Genomic DNA, 5,501 nt, shown 5'->3' with positions numbered 1-5,501 from the left:
AATGAATAAATCAAATGCAATTCAGTACACTTCAATCAAACCGCGATATGGACTAGTGTATGTGAATATTAAATGGCAAAAATACTATTGCGAACCTACAGACGACAACCGCGAGCGTTGCGCATGCTTAAATAGTAAACGAAACGCGCGTCTGCGCTGTTCATTCCGTCACATTCTGCGTTACACAGTAAATTCCGTTTTTATGAATAGATTCTGGGATTCCGTCCCAATTTTCTACATCGCCCTACTTTTGCTAAGAAGCACGGACGCACAGACGGTTGTCGTGGTAATGAACACCACAGCAGCCACGTGTGCGAATGCACTGAAGCGCATCTCGCATATAAAAAGCATTTTAGGGGGCCCTTGGCTTTTGGGGGCCCAAGGCGGTCGCCTACCTTTGCCTAATGGTTAAGTTCGCCTCTGTCTGGGGGTTTGGCAAAAGGAGAGTGGGACTGTGGGCAGTGCTCAGGGTGGTGACTGAGTAGTTCTGATGTCACCATTTTACGGAAGTCACAACGTTTCGTGAAAAATCACAGCTACTTTATGCAGGCTGTGTGCATTTTACTGTGGATTGACTGTTTTGAAACTTATATGGTAGTTACATAGCACCTACACCTCAGTTATCATGAAAAAAGCCAGAAAGTTTCAGTTTTGACAATATGGGACCTTTAAGGTCTCAAAACAAAATGTAGGATGAAAACACTCAATTAAACCCTCAACATGTTGAACAAAACAACTGTCATTTATTATTCAAGAAGGCACTGTTGTGGTTAGAATAAAGGAGGCCTTTTCAGAGGTTGCATAACAGGTTATATGGAGAAAGTAATCATTAATGAGTATAACACTTTCTACACTGCACACCTGGTATGTGCAAATACTGATGTGCAGAGTGTTGCTTCAGACCATGGCTGCTGTGTTGTTGTAATTGAGAGGGCTAGACACAGAAACAGGATCTTGCCTTTGTGCTATGTCAACAGCTTTGGAATAATTGCATGTGTAGGAGGGAGGATGAGCAGGTATGCTGTGCATGTTTACTTGTTTCGATTCTCATTCTTGGTCAAGTCCTTAGATTCTGACTTTTTATCCTGATCAGTAGCGGTAGAGGAACTCTAAATCTGTTCTTAGAGAGTCAGTAATAGACTGAAAGGAAGATGTTAACATCATTGTGGGGGATTTATTATGTCAGTTTTAATTAATATGATGATAATATGTTTTCAAAGAGTTGTGAGATTTATTTATAATAAAAAAAAAACCTGCCTTCTTTCTTGCATTTGTCTGTTTTAAGTTGGGCGATATAGATAATAATTTATAAATGAGCGTTGCGCATGCTTAAATAGTAAATGAAACGCGCGTCTGCGCTGTTCATTCCGTCATTTTTATGAATAGATTCTGGGATTCCGTCCCAATTTTCTACATCGCCCTACTTTTGCTAAGAAGCACGGACGCACAGACGGTTGTCGTGGTAATGAACACCACAGCAGCCACGTGTGCGAATGCACTGAAGCGCATCTCGCATATAAAAAGCATTTTAGGGGGCCCTTGGCTTTTGGGGGCCCAAGGCGGTCGCCTACCTTTGCCTAATGGTTAAGTTCGCCTCTGTCTGGGGGTTTGGCAAAAGGAGAGTGGGACTGTGGGCAGTGCTCAGGGTGGTGACTGAGTAGTTCTGATGTCACCATTTTACGGAAGTCACAACGTTTCGTGAAAAATCACAGCTACTTTATGCAGGCTGTGTGCATTTTACTGTGGATTGACTATTTTGAAACTTATATGGTAGTTACATAGCACCTACACCTCAGTTATCATGAAAAAAGCCAGAAAGTTTCAGTTTTGACAATATGGGACCTTTAAGGTCTCAAAACAAAATGTAGGATGAAAACACTCAATTAAACCCTCAACATGTTGAACAAAACAACTGTCATTTATTATTCAAGAAGGCACTGTTGTGGTTAGAATAAAGGAGGCCTTTTCAGAGGTTGCATAACAGGTTATATGGAGAAAGTAATCATTAATGAGTATAACACTTTCTACACTGCACACCTGGTATGTGCAAATACTGATGTGCAGAGTGTTGCTTCAGACCATGGCTGCTGTGTTGTTGTAATTGAGAGGGCTAGACACAGAAACAGGATCTTGCCTTTGTGCTATGTCAACAGCTTTGGAATAATTGCATGTGTAGGAGGGAGGATGAGCAGGTATGCTGTGCATGTTTACTTGTTTCGATTCTCATTCTTGGTCAAGTCCTTAGATTCTGACTTTTTATCCTGATCAGTAGCGGTAGAGGAACTCTAAATCTGTTCTTAGAGAGTCAGTAATAGACTGAAAGGAAGATGTTAACATCATTGTGGGGGATTTATTATGTCAGTTTTAATTAATATGATGATAATATGTTTTCAAAGAGTTGTGATATTTATTTATAATAAAAAAAAAACCTGCCTTCTTTCTTACATTTGTCTGTTTTAAGTTGGGCGATATAGATAATAATTTATAAATTAAATAATTGATCAACGATATAATGTTTCAGATCGTTCGGTATTGATAATTATTGACATTTTTTATTACCTTTTTTAAACAAAAAGCAATAGAATTTTTTTTTTTATTTAACCACTGTATTTTTAAATTAACACAATTTATTGAGACAAACAACAAATATTTTATGTTTTAACAATCAAACACAAAATAAAAATTAAACAATTATCTAATTTCTAATGTTTTATATGCAGATTAAATAGGTCTTAAAGGGGTCATATGATGCAATTTAAATTTTTCCTTTCCCTTTGAAGTGTTACAAGCTCTTGGTGCATAAAGAAGATCTGTAAAATTGCAACGACTAAAGTCTCAAATCCAAAGAGATATTCTTTATAAAAGTTCTATAAAGTTCCACGCCTACCTAAAATGGCTAGTTTTAACACGCCCCCACATGTCTACGTCACGATGTGGGAAGATTTGCATAACACCGTCCAAATGTTCACGCAAAGAAAATAGGTGTAACTTTTATTCTCGCTGTAATATTGTTGCCGTCGCCACCGCCATGTCGTGAAGGTGCTGTGTGTTTCGTTGTGAAAGAGAAACTACTTTGGTTGGCCTTCCAAAAGAGGACACGACTACAAATCAGTGGTTAAGTTGTATTTACAACACTGTTCCAGAACAGTTCACCCCAAATATTCAGATGTGTGCAGCACATTTTATTGAGCACTGTTTCCTGATCCTCGGAGAGTAGACTACAATGCCGGCTGTTCTGACTCATAGACTGTAAGTAATTTTGCATATTTAAAGGATTTGCCACTGACGATTCAAACGCGAGTTTTGAGCAGTGTAGAGTAGCGTTTGTATTTTGTAATTTCTCCGATCACAAATGCACCCATGGTTTTATGTTTACTCGTCGAGATGCAACGCATAAAAAGACAGAATCCGTCATTATAATCCATAATTATGTCCCCACTGGATGCAACAAATGCCTCGTTTCTAATGGGTTTTAATGTTTTTGTCTCGTCGCTCCGACCGGACAGGGCATCACAGTATCGTAGAGGCGTAACATTTCCGTCAAGCGCTTGAGGTATTTGGCCAATCACAATGCACTGGATAGCTGGCCAATCACAGCACACCTCGCTTTTCAGACCGATGAGCGAGGCGTAACATTTCCGTCAAGCGCTTGAGGTATTTGGCCAATCACAACGCACTGGATAGCTGGCCAATCACAGCACACCTCGCTTTTCAGACCGATGAGCTTTGTAAAAATCGATGCGTTTCAGAAGGCGGGGCATAGAGGAGAAACAATAATGTACAGTATGTGGAAAATAATGTGTTTTTTTAACCTTAAACCACATAAACACATTTCATTACACCAAATACACAAATAATGTTCTTTGTAGCAACATCATATGACCCCTTTAAGGAAACTTTCTTGTTCGAGGCCACAGGAGGGCGCAATGAGCAAAATAATGCAGCACATTTAAATTGTCAACGCAAGGAAGTAACTCTATAAAAACGTGCATAACGTCTAAATTAACTCATAAATAAAAAATATAATTTCATAAATTGCATTAACAATTATGAACAAAACATTGCTTAATCTAAAGAGCCGAAGCGCCATTCACACAGATTGCATTTAAAAACATATGAGACGCAGTGAAAAGGAATAAACCTCCACAAATTCGTGAGGTGTTTTCTAAAAGTTTCAAATCTTGTGTGAGACGCGAGTGCAGCAGTTATATTTGTCCATCTAAAAATGCGCTGAATATGCGTTCTGTGTGAATGGCTTAGTTTCGGTTTTAACCTTTATCAAGATCTTCTCCGCATTGTGCTTCTATATTTCTCTAATATTTTGAATGAATAACGCATGGCACATCTCATGGGCTAGACTAACAAAACATTAAAATGCAACAACGTCACTTACATCATCACCGCATCTCCCGCGCCCTGATGCACACCTAACATTCAAATGCTAATGCTTATTTTAAATTTGACTAATATTCATTCTTTATTCACAATCTCCTCATCACAGGCAGGCACAGCACTCATTTCAGCATGTGTTCGTGTGTGCTGTCTGCATCACTCATAGCACGTGCCTATATCGTGCACTACATTGAAAAATGTTTCTATCGATATTGAAGAAGGTGTACCGTCAATAAATATCGATACCGTTTTATCGCCCAGGCCTAATATCAAGTAGACAGAGCCGGCGCCAGCACAGCACTGATGAGGGGTGGCTGAGGTAATGAAAGGGGGCGATGACGTAGCACAAAGTAAAAAAAAATTTACTTTACAAAAAAAACCTTTTGTAGCCCATTCAGTTATTTGTCGGACCGCAAACAAACTTGCCTGCTACTATTACTGGGTTCACACAGATAGTGTTTTGGTCGCGAGACAGGTCAGTGGAAGTTTTTTCTTGAGCGCCGTGTTTTATGGTGCGTTCAAGTCATGTCGGATAGATCGTATTTACGAGTTGAACGAATCTGACTTCAGAATGTAAAACAAAGCAACCTTCTGATAAAGCGTTAGACTGGCACCTGTAAAATGGAGCGTCGTTCAGATGAGGCATTAAACTGGCCTCCTGACATTCTGTTGTCATTAATTCCCCACCATAATCATGAATTTGACCTCATTGTTTAAGCTGGTAGCGCATCCTGATGGCCGCATTTAGCTTGTCAGGATGTGCTACTCCTCTGTTAGAGCAGCTTTATTAAGGCGCAGGCTACGAACGCAGCTGTGGCATGCAATAGGCAGAGTCCAGTTCCTTACTAAAGCTAAGCAGGTCAGAGCTTGGTCAGTACACTGGTGGGAGACCATTTGTGAAAATGTAGCTTGCTGCTTCAGCTAGTTTTAGTCCAGCCAGCTGGGGGTGATCATTCCTTGGCTTGAATGGGTGCAAAGTCCTAGTGTAATGACGCAGACTTTAGACTGTGAAAAGGACGTCGTTCAGATGAGGCATTAAACTGACCTCCTGACATTCTGTTGTCATTAATTTCCCAACTTAATCTTGAATTTGACCTCATTGTTTAAGC

This window comes from Sinocyclocheilus grahami, unplaced genomic scaffold, assembly GCF_001515645.1.
Source record: "Sinocyclocheilus grahami isolate Dianchi unplaced genomic scaffold, SAMN03320097.WGS_v1.1 scaffold187.1, whole genome shotgun sequence".
In the NCBI taxonomy this organism is placed as follows: Eukaryota; Metazoa; Chordata; class Actinopteri; order Cypriniformes; family Cyprinidae; genus Sinocyclocheilus; species Sinocyclocheilus grahami.
This window is presented reverse-complemented; position numbering follows the sequence as displayed.